At 45.4% G+C, this 19,675-nt stretch overlaps 1 protein-coding gene across 2 annotated transcripts in view; it reads left to right on the top strand.

The window, feature by feature from the left end:
• ADAM19 (ADAM metallopeptidase domain 19) overlaps positions 1-19,675 on the top strand; it is an 87,249-nt gene that overhangs the window by 9,649 nt on the left and 57,925 nt on the right. The gene's annotated exons all lie outside the window — the stretch shown is intronic.

The raw sequence follows: 19,675 nt of genomic DNA, 5'->3' as shown, positions 1-19,675 counted from the left end.
TCCACAATCTCTTGACATGCTTTGAGCCGTGAAATTACTGAAATTACCGTACTGCTTGAACTGGAAATTACTTGTATGGCTTGAATTTCCTTAGGCTTTATTTCCGAGCCTCTTAGAGGTCACTGCGGACACGTGTGTGAGAGATTAAGGGAGAGGATGTGCTGGAGGACCACGGCAGCTGTCTTCCTAGCTCCAGCCTGGCCCAGTGGCAGGAAGTAAAGGAGATTAGGGGAGAACAGAAGAGATGAGAGAGGGGCAAGGCAGAGAGATGGGATTTGGGGCCTGGGATCTCGGCTGCTCCCTGTTTCAGGTCAGTTCAAACTCAGTCGGCCAATAAGGGCATCATCAGCAGACTGGTGGCTTTGTCGGATTTGGTTCCCCCGTTTTCCCAACCTCACTCATCTTGGGCGGCCGGCTGGTTCAGAAATACTTCCACATTGACTTGCCATCAAACACGGTTGTATCTCAGGCCATGCTGCCCTGCAGCTGAATAGACATAGTGTGTGGCTACGTCTGTTGCCTATTCTCTGGCCATTCCCATTCCGCTTGGATACGGAAGAGCTCTCCTTACTTGGCTGGGGGACTCTGAAGTCCTTTGGTATTTCCCCACCAACAGTTCCACTTGCAGTCAATCACACAGACGTCGAGGATGAGGCTGCTTGGGCTGGAGAGCTGCCCATCTCCTCTTGGCAGGCTCCGGGGCTCCCTGGAAGCAGATGACTAATCGAATGCTCACTGCCAAGAAAGAGATGGATAAGGACCTTCCCATCTCCAGAAGGATGGGAATGGCCGTGAGGCTTCGGCAGAAAGGGAGAAAAGAAATTATTCCAAATTTGGGCTTTTCGGATTCTTGTAAAGCAGGGTGGGTGGTGCCTGATGTGAGGTAATGTACACCTTATGTGGTATGTGCATCTGTCCTTGCATCTGTCCTTGGCCTCCCATTCAGCCTCCCATTCATGGCTGCCCCCAGGAAGCCAGAAAGACGAGAATTTCAATCATTTTTGCTCTTCTCCTTCTGAGAGTAAAACCAGCCAGGAATGTGTGTCTTCTCTCCCTTTTCCCTGGAGCAAACCTGGCTGGCTGCAACCCCAGGTGGTGCAGGCTCTGCTTGCCCAGGCTTTCTCCTTGGATTGTCTTCTTTTGGTCTTGCAGGAAAAGGCCCATCTGAGAGTCTCTTCTTGACGTTCTCTCTCAGGGGCCCGCTCCAGTTTCTCATGGCCCCAGCCCTCTAGCTATATTCTAAAACTTCCCTGTTGCTACCTGAGTTTAATCTGTCCTCTTCTGCCCCGAGTGGAGCATCTGACCTTTAAGCTTTCTCTGGCAGCCCAAGGGATGGCACTGGAGTCATGGGCAAATCCTCCAGGAATTGGGCCGGACAAGCAGAGTTCCTAAGTCTCTAGCCCCCGTCTTTCCCTCCTGCTTTGGGACCTTTGCAAAGGACTGTAGGAAGTTAAAGCAGGAAAACAACTTGGAAAGCACTGAGTGCAGCTGTCATGTGCATGGATGCAGAACCTTTGGCTCAGAGAGGGATCGGGACTTGTCTGTCCCTCCACATCCATGCAAGTGCATGTGGAGCCAGGACCGTTAGAGTTCCTGGCCTGGGTCTGGAGTCACAGAGACCCAGGTTCAGCTTACTAGCTGTGTGGCTTTGAGAAATTTGCTAAATCCTTTGGAACTTCAGTGCCCTGTCTATAAAATGAGGATATAGGGCCACGCTTGTGGTGTGGCTGTGAGGGTGGAAGGAGGTAACGTGCACAAGGTGCTTGTAGTGTGCACGGCGAGGGTGCCCTTCTGCTGTGCCGGGTGCTGTTCCACACCGAGGTTCCAGAGCACACTGAGGGTGTGGCTCTCGTGTCCTCTGCTCCTAGCCGCTCTCCGGCTTCACCGGGGGCAGTGAGCTGCGCAGGGCTGGATGTGGTTCCCAGCCTCCCGGAGGTGGCAGAAGGCGGTAGACAAGAATGGAAGCAGCAGAGCCAAGCAATATGGTCTCTCCAGGTGGCCCTGGGGCGGCTTCCTGCTCTTTTCATCCAGATTGGGCTTTTTGTTTTTGAACATGTGTTAGCGGAACTCCAACTGCACACGACTTCCTCGTGTGTTTATAATTTCCCAAAGCCTTCTCATTCATGGTGCGTACTATGTCCAGATTCAAAACAGCTTTGGGAACGGAGATGCTTTTCTGAGTTTTCAAGTCGCCGTATCAAAGCTTTTATAATCCCATGATAGTTGGGGGGAAATGAGGCTCTGTGCTAACGTGGTTTCTCCGGCTCTGGCTCTTCCCCTCTCGTTCTCCTCTGCATCTGTAGCTTTCCAGAAACCAGTGGAAGTCCTGGTGATACGGCTGTGCTTAAAATGCTTCTGCCCTTTTGGAGCTTCTATTCCAGTGACAGGAGACAGTAATCCAATAAACAACTGACTATATATTATGTCAGATGACAAGAGTCAGGGAGGAAAACAAAGGAGCTGAGGATGCGGGAGAGCAGGGGGCAGGGAGGGAGGTGCTGTTGGAGAAAGGTGGCGGGGAAAGGCCTTGGTGGGGGATTGATGTTTGAATGGAGACCTGAGGAGGGGAGGGAGGGAGCCATGTGACAGCTGGAAGGTGACGATTCCAAGGAGAGGGAACAGCTAAGGGGAAAGGCCCTGATGGATGAGGAAGCTTCCCACTCCCCCTTCCTCCCGCTCCCTTCCATCAGATCCTCAGCCTCCCAGGAGCTGTGGGTGAGGACTTCTGGGCTTCTGAGGGGAGGGAGAGGTTATCTCTAATTTCTTTCTCATCATCCTGAGGTGTCTGGCCTTTCCCCCATTAAATCAGGGTCCATGTGCTAAATCACAGCCCAAAATAGCAGCAAGCCTGCCTTACTGGAATTTGTGCATGGAGAGGTGGCCCGGCGTGGTAGGAGGGGCACGGGCCGGGAGTTCAGCCCAGGCAGCGCCCGCCCAGTTGTCTTGGTCAACAGCACAGCAGCTGGTGCCTTCATTCTGCTCTGAAGCATCTTGGGATGAATGGATGATATTGGCGGAGAGAAACAAACTCTTTTCTATATCGAGTGCAGGTGAAAAAGAGTGACATCATTGGGATAGGTGGAATGATGGCCTTCACGTTAGACCCGTCTTGGGTTCAGATCCTGGCTCTGCCACTTAAGGGATGTGTATCCTCTTAAAGTCTCAGTTTCCTTATTTGGGTTCAGTGATAGTCCCATGTCATAGAGCAACGGGAAGGATGAAATGGATGGTGCCTGTAAAAGGTCTAACCATTTCTGGCTTGTATTACCTACCAGTAACTGGCAACTGTTATTCTTTCCCACTTGGCATTTTGTAATTGCAAAAGCAATACACGCTCATTGTGAAACGTGACACAGTGTCAGTGTATAAAAAGTAAAAGAATGAAAGTCTCCAAGCCCCAAGGAGACTCCACTGTTAAGGTGGGCTTCCCCTGGACTTTTTCTAGGCATGGGGGAACACACACCCCTTCTAAGTCATGGGAGCATATACACAGACTGCTCTTTTTGTTGGGGAGGGGAAAGCAGACATGAAATTATACCGTACATATTGTTCCATAATTAGATTTTTTTTTTTTTACACTCAACTGTATGTTGTGAAGGTAATATTCTGCCGTAATTAAGTATGTATTCCATTGTTTTACATTTACCCACACATACACATAGTTTGCAAACTTTGGTACATAGTTGTCGTTAGGAAGAGAACACCAGACAGACAATTTATTGCACTCTATTAGTCTGTTAGGCAGCAAGAGAAGCAGTACCTGTGATTGAGTCAGTGTAGTCCTGTGGAGAGAGCACTGAGTTTGGAGACAGACGATATAGAATTAATTTAAAAAAAACAACACAACAGTCTCCTGGCCTCAGCTTTCCTTCCTGTGAAATGGGGTTTTGTCCCATTTGGACTTTAACATAGATTGCTTCCTGTGCTAACTATTTAAAGGACATTGTGTCGGTAGACTATTTAAAGACAAGTCCTTGCCTCAGGAAGTGTGCTCTCCAGCTGTAGCGAGAACCCTGGAAACCATGGGTGGTGGGATAGAGGCAAATGGTTCCCAACACCACAGACCTGGAGGCTGGGAAAGAATTGCTAGCTCAGGAGCCAGCATTTCAGACACCAGAGAACACAAGAAGAGAAATTATAGGGTGCTATTTTCACAGCCCACAATTTTGAGGCATAAAGCCACAATAATTTTTCTCCATGTAATTTCCCCTTGCTCTGAAGACTGTCCCCATAGACCATACAGTATTTGCTGAAAACTTGCTCGCTGAGGTCAAATGGAATCTTCTTCAACTGTAAGCATTGGGGAGACAAATGTCTCCAGGCCCTGGCCCTGGTACTTCTCCTCTCTTCACTCTTTCCCAAAAACCAGTTAACCAGCTTCCAGGATGCTAACTGGGCCACGTTCCTAGGGACAGGATCACTATATATTAGAAGGTCACCTTCAAAAGCAGAGGAGCAGCTGAACTAGTGGGCACTTGGCCCAGAGGCCCTTTGGCCATATACTTGTCTCTGCCAATCTCTTCAGCACCTTCTGGGCTGTCATCTCTTAGTGTCCTCTCCTTCCTTGACTCCAAATGATGGTAAGATTTAGGCTTGGCTTGGGAAAGAAAAGGTACCCTCTGATTTCAGCCTTATTCATTGTGCTCCAGCCCACTTAGCTAGAGAGAGCCTATTTATGCAAGTCTAGCTACCTCCTAAGAATGGATATTTATTTTCTTTTGTGTGTTCTGTCTCAGCCCTTCATGGGGAACAGTAATTGTCTAGACAGAATTTGGACATTTAGAGATTTACTGATTAAAATACTCACCAGTACTTCTGACTTTAGTCTTTCTCCATCTCTCACCTTCTTATCAGTCCTTCAGAGATCCCCTAGCGAAGGGGACTCCTTATGTTGTCCTGGAAATTAAGCTACAACCTGGAATGTTTACTGCTAACAGAGCAATCTAGCGCCCTCATTTTCCTCCTTTTCCCTCAACCCTACTTGTATTTTATAATATTGGAGTAACAGAGAAAGGAAGGACTAGCAGGCAGGAGAGGAGCTTCTCAGCAGTAGGCTGGCTGGAGTAGCTGTCACCTCTTACTCCTGCCCTTCTCTTTCAGAGGGGCCTGGTAGAAATACCACTCAGGCCGTGAGCTTTCCCTCGTCCCCCACCCTCTAGTACCGGTAGATGAGTAGTAGACTTTAACATCTTACCTAGGATAAAGGACAGCTCTCTTGGACCCAAAATCTTTTGTCAGGAGCTTCATTTGTTGTTGGCAGACTTTAATTTCCTGGATCAGAGAGAAGCTTAGAAAGGCTTAGCTGGTATCCCGATGCTCTTAGTTAAATCATGCTTTGCTGAGTTGCATTTAAATGTCACAGACACATATGGATTACATTTCACTTAAAATACACATGGCTTAAGAAATTAAGGGATATCATTCTTTAACCAAGTATTTGGCAGATCTACAGTATTCAAAATGTTTTTTCCCCAAACTCGGCTCGCAGCTGGGCTGTCCATCCCCTGCAGCTGAGATTGTATGACCTAAGGAGACTTGTGCTGAGGAAACCAGTGGATGGATGGGCGGGAACACCGGAATTTCATGAGACCTGTTGGTGGGTGACTGAGATTGTCTTCAAGCATTTTTTTTCCCTGAAACATCAGGAACTGAATTAACCCTGCTGTGCTGATGCTGAAGGCAGTGAATACGTGAGTGAATCCATATGCCCGGCACTGTGCTTGTTGCCCAAGAGACCTGGTGGTCCTATTTGAGATGTAGTCTCCAGTTGCTTTGGAGACTGAGATTGATTTTGTTTACAATTCCCATTTTGTCCAGAAGCCCTGGAGTTGCAGACCAAATAGCTTGCTAGCCAATCTGATGTGAACTTTGGATAAGTCAAATTCTTAACTGCTCTCCTGCATAAGTATGGTCTCCTATCTATCTATTTTTATTTATCTATTTTTATTTATTTCTCTCCCCTTCCCCACCCACCTCAGTTGCCTGGTCTCTGTGTCCATTCCCTGTGTGTTCTTCTGTGACCACTTCTATTCTTATCAGCGGCACCGGGAATCTGTGACTCTTTCTGTTGTGTCATCTTGCTGCATCAGCTCTCTGTGTGTGCAGCGCCATTCCTGGACAGGCTGCACTCTTTCCACGCTGGGTGGCTCTTCTTATTGGGCGCACTCCTTGTGCGTGGGGCTCCACTGTGTGGCACTGCACTCCTTGTGCGTGGGCCAGCTCATCACACGGATCAGGAGTCCCTGGGTTTGAACCCTGGACCTCCCATGTGGTAGGCAGATGCTCTATCCATTGAGCCAAATCCGCTTCCCATCCTATCTTTCTAAATAATAGCAAACATCTTATCACTTTCTTAAGGTCCATTGCTTAAACTTAGCCTCAGTAATCGAGAGTGGTTATCCCTAGGGATGCAGCTACACAGTTTCCCAAAGCATTAGGGAGCATCAGAAATTAGAAATAACCCAGATGTGTTGCTTCTGAAGGCAGTAAGCTCATAAGCCCAAAACACCATTGTTTTAATTTGCTGGGCTTTCTGACAGCAGATACCATAAAATGGGCTGGCTTTTAACAATGGGAATTTATTAGCATACAAGCTTACAGTTTTGAGGCTGGGAAGTATGTCCAATCAAAGCATCATCAAAGTAATGCTTTCTTCCCAAAGACCAACTGCCAGCAGTCCTGGACTCCTCTGCCACATGGCAAGGCAGCTGGTTCTCCCTTGCCTTTCAGGTTTTGTTGTTTCTGCTTCTTGCTTCCATGACTTCTTCTCTTTCTCTCCCTCTCTCCCTCTCCCCCCTTCTCCCCTTCTCTCTCCTTCTCCCTCTTTTTGCAACCCCCCCCCCCATTTACCCCGTTTATAAAGGATTCCAGTAAGAGGATTAAGACCCACCCTGGCCCATGCCTTAAATGAAGTAGCCTCATCAAAAGGCCCTGTGTACAATAGAATTACACCCATAGGAAAGGATTAGCTTTAAGAACATGATATTCTGGGTTACATCCAATTTCAAACCACCACAACCATGATCTACAGAATAGAACATGCTATTATTATCCTTCTTTTATAAGTTTGAGGAATTTAAGTAATTTTCCCAATGTCAGGCAGAACCAGGAGTCAAACTGAGGCCTGACCTGCCTGCATATAACATAGAGACATCAATACCTTCATTGCAAAGAATAACACAAAAAAACAAAAGCAAACAAACAAACCAAAAAACCCACAAAAAAAAATACCTTCCTTGCAGGGCATTGTAGGCTGAAAAATGGCCCCAAAAGACATCTGCCTCCAAACCCTGGAATCTGTGAGTATTATATACTTTCTATGACTGAAAAAAAAAAGTCTTTGCAGATATGATTAAGTTAAGGACCTTGAGATGCAGAGGTTATTCAGGATTATCCAGGTAGATAAATGAATGCTATCACAGGTAACCTTTAAGAGGGGATGGAGGGAGATCGACTACAGACAGAAGAGGAGAAGGCAGTGTGACCACGTAGGCAGAGATTGGAGCAGTACAGCCAAGGAATGTCTGCAGTCACTGGAAGCTCGCAGAGGCAGGGAAAGGCTGATCCCCTCGAGCAGACAGAGGAAGCACACCCCTGATGTACCTTGGTTTTGGCTTTGGGATGCCACTTTTGGACTCCTAGTCTTCAGAACTGAGAGAGGATACATTTCTGTGGTTATACGTCACCAGGGTTGTGGCAATTTTTTATAGCATCCACAGGAAACTAATACAGGGCTTATTTGATTTAGAGATACTGCATTATATGTGCTTAGTACAATGGTTGGCACCAAGTAATCAGGCCTTCAGTGTATCCTAATGCTTATTTGTGCAGAGTCAAGAACAAATATTTTCAGCAGTGTATTGGTGATGCAAGGTATTACATAGTGCCCCTGTGGCTTTCTTCAAGTGTGGGAGTGAGAAAAGATAAACATATTGAGAAAGAGTCTGTGTGGTTATCACTTACAAACATTTCCTAACTCCCAAGTCATATTCTTGGATGCCTTTCCTCTCCCCAGGGGTCTTCTGGCTGAGGATAACTAGAACTAATGGTCAGATATTAAATAGTAATAACCATAATAATGGTCATAACTAAAATGTAGTAGTTGCTTGCCCTGTGCCAGGCACTGTGTGACAGTCGTTAGGTGGTTCAACTGATGTCGTCGTCACAAACCTATGAGGTGTAGGTGCTTGCATTTTGCAGATGGGGATCCTTAGGCCTGGAGCAGTGTGACTTGCTCAAGGTCCCCTGGGTGAGAAGAGCAGAGCTGGGATGGGAAACTTGATCTGTTGGTCTTCAAAGCCCAAGCTCTTGGCTGCAGTATTGTATTGCCTCAGTGATGTCCTGTCCTGGCTCAGAATGCTTTGAGCGCTTCTTCTGTTAGCCTCAGCATCACTTCTCCATTATTCTCCCCTCCCTGCTCCCTTTCCTTCTACCTTCTCTTGGCCCTGGTTAGAATTTGAATTTCAGTGCCACATAGTGGCGTAAACACAGGTATGGGTTCAAAGCCTGGCTCCCTGCTCTCGCTGGCAGTGTAAAGTTTGGCAAGTCACCTTTTTTTTTTTTTAATATATTTATTTTAAAGAAACTTTAGATTACATAAATATTACATAAAAAATATAGGGGATTCCCATATGTCCCACTCAATCTGCATCCCACACTTTCCCACATTAACAGCATCCTTCATTAATGTGCGGATTTTTAAAAAAAGATTTATTTATTTATTTCTCTTCCCTCCATAGTCTGCTCTCTGTGTCCATTTGCTGTGTGTTGTTTTGTGTCTGCTTGTATTCTCATTAGGCAGCTCTGGGAACTGATCCTGGGATCTTCCAGAGTGGGAGAGAGTCGATCATTCTCTTGCACCACCTTAGCTCCCTGGCTTGCTGCATCTCTCATTATCTCTTCTCTGTGTCTCTTTTTGTTGCGTCATCTTGCTGCATCAGCTCTCTGTGTGAGTCAGCACTCCTTTGTGGGGCAGCACACCTGTGCAGGGCAGCACTCTGTGTCAGCCAGCTTGCCTTCACCAGGCAGCCCTGGGTATCGAACCCTGGACCTCCTATATGGTAGATAGGAGCCCAATTGCTTGAGCCATGTCTGCTTCCCATTAGTGTGGTATTTTGTTACAGCTGATGAACACATATTGAAGCATTGCCACTATCCGTAGATTATAGTTTACATTATAGTGTACACTCGCTCTCATGCAATTTTGTGAGTTATGATAAAATATATAATGGCCTGTATCTATCATTGCAGCATCATGCAGGACAATTCCAATGTCCCCAAAATGCCCCCATATTACACCTGTTTCCCCCTTTCCCTTCCTTCAGAACCTCCCATGGCTACTGCCTCCACATCAGTAATAAGGGTTCTTCTATTGCTAAAATAGCAGTAAGTCTATAGTAGAATAATAGTAAGCCTACTTTTGTCCATTTTCATTCTCCAATCTTGAGAATTTTGGGATGATGATGACTAACTCTGCCTCTAATTGAGAGGGAGCTTAGATCCTCTGGGGCAGATTGATGGAACTATCTTGATTGGAGATGCAGACTCTTTCTGTTCCTTGGGATGGGTGGTGTCCATCATCATCTCCTTATTAGTTGTCCTGGGTGATTCCAAAGAACTGGAGAGTAGGTATTACAACTCTGCTGAGATTCAGGGCCCTCCTGGCACATGGATGGACCAAAGATTTAAGTCTCTTGGACATACATCTAACAAGTATAGTACTAAGTATAGGTTCAAATAGAAGGGGCAGAAGAGCCATGTGTAGAGAAACCATAAACAAGTCCAACTCTGTTATACTGGGGAGTATAAATTCCAAGGCAAGGCTCACTGGCCATGTGCCAAACTCCTGAGCTGTCTGCCCTGCCTATAGTGTCTGGATGTCTCTAGAGCCCTCAGGAGCCCTGCTATTTGAGACAATATTTACTGTGGCAGTCAGTGAGATCCTGCTGAGATGTGCAGAAGCATAACCTCTGGAGTGACTGCCTAGTTCACTTTGAAATCTCTAGAACTCATTTGTATTTACCATTTCTCCCTTACGGTCAAGGTCTTTTTCCAGGTGCATTGCTAGTTGGCACTTGATAATAATCCTTCAGTGCCAGAGAGGCTTATCCCTGGGAGTCATGTCCCATGCTGAGTTTAGTTAGAGAGAGGTCACATTTGAACAATAAGGAGGCCCTCAGGAGGTAACTCTTAGGCAACATATAATACTAGGCTAAGTTTCAATATCAAAAGAAAAGGTTCATAAGTGCAATCATCAATATCAAGGGCTTGGTGCAACGGTTCATCCTTCACTAGGTACTGCCTCTGTACTTGGAGGATTCTTTTTTTAATTTTTAATTTATTTATTTTTAAATTTTATTTCTCTCCCTTTCTCCCCCACCCCCCAGTTGTCTGCTCTCTGTGTTCATTCACTCTGTGTTCTGTGTCCGCTGCATTCTTGTCAGTGGCACTAGGAATCTGTGTCTTTTTTTTGCGTCATCTTGCTGTGTCAGCTTTCTGAGTGTGCAGCTCCACTCCTGGGCAGGCTAAACTTTCTTTTGTGCTGGGCAGCTCTCCTTATGGGATGCACTCCTTGCGCATGGGGCTCCCCTACACGGGGGACACTCCTGCATTGCACTCCTTGCATGCATCAGCACTGCATGTGGGCCAGCTAGCTCACCACTCGGGTCAGGAGGCCTTGGGTTTGATCCCTGGACTGCCCATGTGGTAGGTGGACGCTCTATCAATTGAGCTAAATCCGCTTCCCTCAGGGGATTCTTGCTGTCCCATTAGAGAAGGTATCTGAACTCTCCAGGATGGGAATTCGATATTCTTTAGGTTTTTGTGTGGCTCTCCACCCACTGTGACAATGCCGCATGAACACTTGAACACATTCATATGCCTTAGAGGCATGCCCCAGATAAACCCCTTCCCATGCATCCCCGATCACTGATACCCCGCACTAATGTTTCTCCACTCCCAAAGTTGTGACCCTTCTGTGATTCAAAACCTTTCCAAAAATGAATTTTGCAAGTTACTTAGCTTTTGGCAATCTCGGTTTCCTCATCCACAGGTTGGGGATAATAATAGCAGCCACCTCATAGGATGTTGTGAGAATTCAGTGACATAATGCACGTAAAGGACATATGCACTGCCTAGCGTACTGTGAGAGCACAATAAATAGTCTATTATTTGTGTTTTGCAGGGTCTAGGAAAAACATTTAAGAATGAGGTAAGAGGGAATTCCCCTGAGTTGGTTTCCAAACACAATTAAGAAAAGTTGACCTTAAAACCCATTGCCCCTGGGGAGGAAGTTCACTTCTGGTCTCCAGCTAGGCCCAGCTTGACCTAATTGTATCTCAAGAATACAGCTTTGCAGTGTTCTCCAGTTGGCCAAACTGTACTTCTTTTCTGGGCCTGAAAAACTAGTACTGGTCCCCTCCTTTGGCAAGACCCTGAACTCTCCGATAAGGAGGTCAGGATTTGTTCACCGGTTCCAGCTCTATCTCCTGCCAGGGCCTGAGCAGCCAGGAAGGATGTCCACAGTTTTCTTTTGTCTCCAGCTTATTTCTCCTGGCTGCCCTTCAGCAGGGAGCACACGGTAGAATGAATGGGAGGAAGCTGTCAACTGCCCTGTTGGCCTTAGATGGACCCTGTCAGAGCTAAGGGAAGCTGTGGATTGGGAAGTAGTCAGGGGTTGATTCTTGAGTTTGAGGATCCCTTTACCATCAGGCTGTTTACCTAAAGATAATAACAAATAGCTGACTTGTAGTGGTGAGCAGTTACTATATTCCACTTAGATTTTTAAAAACTTCCCATGCATTTACCAAATGGAGTCATACTGTATCTTCAGTTTTGTTATCTACTTTTTCCACTTGGAAATATAACATGGGACCAAAAGAAACATTTTTTTAAAATTTACACAGGAAGTTTTTAGAATGCGTGAAAATTTTCTTAATAAAATGTTGGAAGAAATTATATGAGTAACAGGCTTAAAATACATGAGATCATACTGTGTGTATTATTTGTCTTCAATATCATTCCACAATAGTACATTTATAGACCTTCTTTATTCTTTTTAATGGCCACATAGGATTCCATTGAAGAGATGGACCAAAATTTATTACCTTCTCTATAATAGACATGTAGGTTTCCAGTGTCTTGCTATAACAAGTAATAGGTGCTATGGCAAATAATAACATTGTCTGCCATTTTTTTAACAGCTTTACTTGAGATAAAATATGTATGCCATATGGTTCATTCACTTAAAATGTACATATTTATAGAGTTGTGCAAATATCACCTTAATCTGATTTTAGAATATTTTTATCATTCCCCAAAGAAACCTTGTACCCATTAGTGATCACCTCACATTCCCTTCCCTCCCTTCCCCTGGCCCACTCCCATCAACCCTGGGCAACCACTAATTGCTTGTCTCTGGACATTTAATATAAATAGGATTATATAATATGTATTTGTGTGTGAGAGAGAGAGAGAATCTGGCTTCTATCACTTTGTGTAATGTTTTTGAGGTTCATCCATATTTTAACATGCATCAGTACCTCATTCCTTTTTATCACTGTATAATATTCCATCGTATGGCTATACTACAATTTGATTATCTATTCATCAATTGATAGATCTCGTGCCTTTGAAATCTGAGCTAATTTTCTCCATTCTACAAGTTTGATTTCAGTTAATATTGATGGAGCACCTACCTGCGGTGTATGTAAAGTCTTATGCTGGGACAGAAGATCACACAATGAATGGACACAGACTGTAAAAACAGCAGGGCGAGGAAGGGGGAGGGGAAGGGAAAAAAAAGTCTTATGCTGGGGAGTACGGATCACAGCACAATATCCTTGAACTCTGGGAATTTATACTCTGTGGTAGAGAAGATGAAACTCAAACAACATAATCCAGGGCAGAATTTAAAATTTACATAATAGAGTTGAAAGTAAAGTGCTGGGGGAGGCAAGCGGGCAAAGTGAATTTCTGGTTGGGGAACCAGGGAAAGTGTCCCCAAAGAGGCCGACTTGGAGCTCAGTCTTGAAGGAAGAGAAGAGGGTTCTGATAAGGGAGGGGAGAGAGGTGAGTAGGCGAGTGAGAACATAATTCACTCTGGGACAATATATAAATATTTGGTCTGGATCAAGGGGAACCAAAAGCTGTAGTGCTACTAATCTCTTTGGAATTCAGTATTCCCAAGAAGCCAGACCATTTTAACCCAGGAGATTGGTATGGGGAGGCTGGGAGAGGGGTTTCTTTTCCTTCCACAGTTGTACTACTGGAGAATTTGAGGGACTTACCGTTCAAATTTTTTATTTCCCACTTTCAGTTTTCATTTGGGCTCTCTCTTGATTAGGAAAACCATGTGGTCGGGGCATGCCTTAGTTTTCTGGGGCTGCCAACAAAGTGCCACAAACTGGGTGACTTCAAACAGCAGAAATTTATTGTCCCAAGTCCTGGAGGCTGGTGTGTGAGATGAAGGTGTCAGCAGGGCCACGGTCCCCGTGAAACCTGCAGGGGAGAATCCTTCCTTGCCTCTTCCTAGCATCTGGTGTCCTAGCAATCTTTGGTGTCCCTTGGCTGGCAGCTGCCAGGCTTCATTCTCTGCCTTTGTAGGCACATGGCCTGCTCTTCCCGCGTCTGTCTGTCTCTGTGTCCAAGTTTCCCTCTTTTTGTAAGGACAGTAGTCATATTGGATTAGGGCCCACTCTAATCCCATTTGACCTCCTCATTACTAATCACATCTTCAAAGAGACCCCATTTCCAAACTGAGTCATATTTATGGGACCAGGGATTAGGACTGGAACATGCCTTTTTTGGGGTGAGACACAATTCACCCCATGACAGGGAGGTAGGTGGGGATACTTCTAGGAAAGATGCTTGAGGCGCACACTAAGGGTAGGTTGTATTTTCCTCACGTTGGATGAGAATAAAGCACTTCTCCCCCCAGATTGAGGAGGGGGTGGAGGGAGGAGGAAGACATCTTCTGGGAAGCAGAACATGAAGAGTGGTTTGCCATGAGTGGATGGGTGGATGTTTGGATTTAGTAGAAGCACTGCACGTCCTGCCTTTGTACCCACTAAAGCTCTTGTAATCACTTTTCTTCCTAAAACTCCAAGGATGTGACTGAACTCTTCATCCAGGCTCCCTGAAAGTTGGAGGATGCTTTCTTCTGTCCAACCTTTGTGTTTGGACAATGAAGCATGACTATTCTGTGGAAGTAGGAGACCAACACTGGGGCCCTGGGGTGGGCTCTGACCCGAGAATGAAACCACATTTACATTTCCCCCAGGAGATATTTTGATTTTCAGAAAGCAAACTTTACCCTTTCTCTGCTTAGAACTCCGACAGCATACACAGACCTTTGGCCAACCCCTTGACTACTAACCATATGGGCTCTGGGCTCCCAGGGGCAAGTTGGGGGTCCTGCTCAAACTCAAAGGCAGGGAGGTGAGTGGTACTGAGTCAGGGAACCCTGAACTCCTGGCTTTGCTGACCGAAGTCTCCCATATACTGGGTTTGAGCTCTGCACTGTGAATTGAGGAATTCATAACTCTTGTCTTTCTTTTCTCTTTATTTGGCTAACAAATACTGTGAGCGTCACCTATGCGGCAGGCACTGGACTAGGTCCTGGGTGTTCCCAGGCAAGCAGTGGTGAGCAAAACGGGCGTAGTTGCTGCCGTTAAGGGACTTGGAGCGTCGAGGAGGAGTCAGATCAACCATTAGGTGGGGCAAGCTGTGATGGAGGAAGTAGGGGGAGGGTGGGGGCACGGGGATGGGGAACTGGCCCTAGACTGGGCGTCAGGGAAGGCGTTAGAGGAAGTGAAGTAAGGAAGGCATGAGGTGGTGGTGGAGGGGGCAGCGTTGGCTCCCACGGTGAGGAGTGTGTTCTGAGCAGTACCCACAGCAGGAGCACAGGCCCACGGGCAAGAGTAACATTTGAATACTTAAGTTTAGAACATGGAGTGGGAGGAAGGAAAGGATGAGAGGAGAGATTGGTAACTTGAGTTTGAATGTTTATCTTGGGCTTGATAGGGATGAAGAATATTTTAAAAGTCAGATATGCATCCATATTTGGACTAAAATTCAAAATACATCCAATTTGCATTTCAGAAAGACTAGTTTGAAGTGTAGAGGAGGGATTGGCAGGACAAAACTAGCAATAGTCATGAGGCCCCCTGAAAAGGTTTAGTGTGATCTGGGTGAGAAACCATGGTGCTCTCATTTAGAGAAGCTGAGGTGGAGAGGAGGGGATGGATTGAGAAATAGTTTATAGGATGGAACCATGGAGACTGGGTGATTGAATCTGGGATGAGGGAAAGGATGGAATCAAGGGCTAAACTGAGGTTCCTGATTTGAGCAACTAGCAGGGTGGTGGCGCCCGCCTCCGTGTTTGTCCCTGGCTGTGGTGGGACCTGGGACAAGCCACTTCTTTTCTCTGGTCTTTAGTTTTCTCATTAGAGAGAGGTAATAATCCCTGGTCACCAATGTTGCAGGACAGTGGTGGGGATCGACTGATAAAATTAACGTGAAAAGTATTGTCCTGTACTCTTTCCATGACCTGCTGAGGCCTGGCAGAAGCAAATCTGCCTGTACCCTGGCTGTCTCTGTAGTTTGGGCCTCTTACATAATCTTCCCTCCTTTTCTAAAATTCTAAGCACTTGACCTCCCAGGATCCAGGAGGACCTCTGCCTGTTCCAGCTGCTGAGGCCTCACTGGGGGCCTCTGGGGGGGGGGAGGGTTCTCAAGCTGGCTTTTGTTGAAAACAATGGTATCATTGAGTGGGTGGAGCCAAGCCAGGCTTTCCCCAGCCAGTGTAAGGAGAAATGTGGTCTTTATGACTTCTGTACATTGCGGCTCTTTTCCAGCCTATTCCATAGCTTCCATGTGCCCTCACAGCCGGCTTTCTTCTCTTTCTCACCCCCTAGGTTGTGGGTTTGCAGAAAATTGGCAGCCAGTACATTTTCTCCTCTTGCATCAGTCTTCCTGGAGAGAGGTCCAAATGGGCCAAGGGTCTATAATGGCTGCATTATATCAGCATGGGTTCTTATTCTAAGCCCTCCTTTCTCTGCCCCCACTTCTGGGACTGGAGAGGACAAATCATGGAAAGGGATTCCTTTGGATGGAGATTGGAGTGCTAGAGAAAATGGTGATCTAATGGAATGTTGGGAGGGATGTCAGGCCCCTTGTATTCTAGAAGCTTATTTATCTTTAACTTAATGATGCCAGATATAAATAAAGCTTGGGTAGGAATGCAAAGATTAGACTGGCTTCTCAACATTGCAGGTATTGATTGGAATGTGCCTGTGGAAAGATCAGCGGTGTTGAGTGAGTTTCTTAAGTTCCTGTTTCTTAGACTGCCTTTCCCTCAACACACACGCACATGCACACGTGCACACAGGCATGTTCACATACATGCATACACACATATGCACACATACATATCCGTCTTCTCTAGCTATGTTGGCAGCTTCTCAGGGGAAATGGGAAATTGGTTACTACAGTGGTTTGCAGCAGTTCTAGGAAGGAAAATGGGCTGTGGAACAGTGACTTACTTGCCTTCTAGGGAGTGGATGGCAATACTTGTCATCAGTTTGGCTTGTTAGTGTTTGCAGCAGGCTTTCAACAGATGACCTCATTTAATCTTCCTGGCAGGAGATGCAGTTGCAGGGTGAAGGGCAAGAAACCGTGTGTTCACTGCTATAGCTCCGTGACCTGGCACAGTGGCTGGCCCATGATTGTCCTCAGTAAGTATCTGTGGAATGAGTAGTGGGCTTGCAGATGCAGAGCCAGAGGCTCAGAAGAGGTAATGCAACTGGCTGAGGACCTAGAGAAATACGTGATGAAACCAAGGCCATAAGGCTCTCGGGCCCTGTGCCCTGTGCTTTGTATTGTATTATGCTGCTTAATAAGCAATTATTGATGAGATGACACAGGCATTTGCCTTCCGGTGGTGTCTGGATGGCCAACGTCTTGGATTATCTACCACTGACATTTAGCTTACTCCAGTTTATTTAGACTGATGGGTTTTGAAACAAAATGGAACTGTGTGATGTTGGGTGAGTTGCTTTTGCTCTTTAAAAACTCCTTTATCTGTGAAAGTAAAGGAGGGGAGATTAACAGAGGGAGGGATGTGTAAAGATTCTTTTGTTGCAGTAGAAACTGGTATTTACACACTAAAAGCATCCCCACCCCCCCCAATAAAACCAACTTTATGGAAAGGATACAGGCAATGCATAGAATGAGGGAAAAGTTGAAGAACTAGGGGTTTGGATAGGGCAGGGTCTAGGAATGTTCTTGAGATGCCACAGCTAGGATGACTTAGCTGTAGCCATTTTCACCCAGGTGTCACCCTGAAATTCAAATGCCCAGAAGAGAGATGAAATCTGACAGTCCTGAATCACTATGGTGTACCTGCAGCCCTTTGGCCAAATGAGAGCAGGAGCCTTGACTGATGGTAGGTTACCCCAGTCAGCATGCAATGAAGGAAGAGCATTTCTCTGAAAGTGCATACCCAAGAAGCGGGCATGGATGCCTGGCAGTCCAGGACAACTGGTGTCCACTGCCATTCAAGAGGGCTTTCCAAGTTATAACACTCTGGACTTGTGTCTTGGCTGAGATTTGTACTTTAGCATGCTAAGAAACATCCCTCAAAAAGGAAGGTCCATAAAATTATGGGGATATTCAGTCAGAGGCTAAAAGGGACTGAGCACCTAAAATCAGGACAAGTTGCTTTGCTGTTTGTTTACACTCGCTTCTTTAGGGGCTGGTCCTCTTATTCGCCTATTTCTAAGTGTGTTCCAGGGATCTTGGAGGTTCCTTTTCTTTACTCCACCCATGCCTTATACATAAGGTTTATCTGTACAATATGGCTGCTCCCTCATGCTGTTTCCTGTTGACACCTCAGGTTACCAGTATTATCAGTTAATCTGGTGATAAGCCAACACCTTTGGTTTTTTGTGTGTTTTTTTTAAGTTGCTGGAGAGGCTGCTGTCAGGCAATATTTCCTCTTTCTTTGTTTTTCTCAGAAATAGTAAACATAGTACCCCATTTCCCTTCACCGGTCTTATACAGTTCCAATAAATACCCATTATGGGTTATTCAGGAAACTGCAAAAGAGATGAGCGAACTGCTCTTGGGTGAGTCATTTCGATTTAAGCTGATTGATTCCAAGAAATTAGCCCTATTTGTGCAGACAGGCTGTAGAAGCAGCTGAGAGGGAGGCATGAAGTGGATTAAGTAAAGACCATGCTGGCCAAAGGAATAAACAGTCTCCATCCAAACATCCTCTGGTATATAACATAAAAGCAAAACACAGAACCAGTAGCAGGTCGGCAGGGTGCCAGGTCTTGTGGGGATTGGAAGAAGATGCAATGGGAAGCAGTTGGGAAAAAGGAGTGTTGATCTAATGTATTGTTTGGAAACTTCCTTAAAAAAGGTTAACGAAAACAGACCAACTAGCTGAGGCTTTTTGCCAGGCTCGTGGGTGGTGCCATCTTGCTTTGCATTCTTGTTTCTGAAGCTGGTTCTCTGGCAGTAATGGTGCCTTTTCAAGTGAATCCTTGGAAGGAAGAGGAGGTCCCGGCTCTTTACATTAGGAACAATTTTCTAAGTTTCCCCTTCACTGGCCTTTCTGTTCCCTCAAAAAGGAATGCCTCTGCTCTTGGGCCCCTGGACTTCTCAATCCCTTATTTGGCCTGAGGGCCATAATTTTGGCATGTTGGTTTGTTTCCATTCCTTTGGAGTCAGAAGTGGAATGAGTCCTGGTTTGGAAATCTTGATTCTGAAACAGCTTGAGCTGTCCTCCCCTTACTTTTTCCCTCTTCAAAAACAGAAGAAAACAAAGCAATACTTATTTTGTCCCAATTATGGGATAGCATAGGACGTTACATTAGAATAGCACTCTCTACTTTTCAAAAAATACTTTCCAGTGCCTGCCTGTCCTGGGCACACCGCCATTCCTGTTTGATAGAAAGGAAATTGAGACTGAGTGCTTGTAACTTGAACAATATCACTTCGTTAAAAAAATATTAAAATCAAAATTTCTAAAACATACCAAAAGGAGAGAGAGTAGTACTAGTAGTACTAGAGACCCATTATCTAGCTTTAGCAATTATCAAGATTTTGTGACATGTGCACATAACTAGTTTTGGAGAAAACGGTAAAAATGTTATTTGTAGGTTGCATGTATCGTATCCTTTACAAATAGTTTTTTTTGTCTTGCTAATTTCATTTAACAAAAAGGTATATAGTCTTATTATGTGCTAGGCACTTTACAGCACCAAGAGGATTATTTTTCTCCCCATTTTATAGTTGAGAAAAGTGAGGCATGGAGAGGTTAACCAACATGCCCAGAGTCACAGGACTTATAAGTGGCAGAACTAGGATTGGAATGTGTTTTTTCATTTGATCCTCTCAACAATGCTGTGACATAGTAATTATTAGTCTGTTCATTTTGCAGTTCAGGAAATGGAGGCTCCAAGGGGTTTAGGGGGCTCATCAAAACCATTTTTATATAAATACTTAGTGAGCACTTTTCTAAATTTTATTTATCTAATTAATGAGGGAACAACAAGATGATAAAACTGATTTAAAATTGGATAAGGAAAACCGATATAAAAAAAGAATGTGGAGGTAAGATTGCTAAATTAGATACATAACTCGTTAATATCCTAGGGGCCATAAAAAA

This window comes from Dasypus novemcinctus, chromosome 2 (assembly GCF_030445035.2).
Source record: "Dasypus novemcinctus isolate mDasNov1 chromosome 2, mDasNov1.1.hap2, whole genome shotgun sequence".
Taxonomy (NCBI): domain Eukaryota; kingdom Metazoa; phylum Chordata; class Mammalia; order Cingulata; family Dasypodidae; genus Dasypus; species Dasypus novemcinctus.
This window is presented reverse-complemented; position numbering and strand designations above follow the sequence as displayed.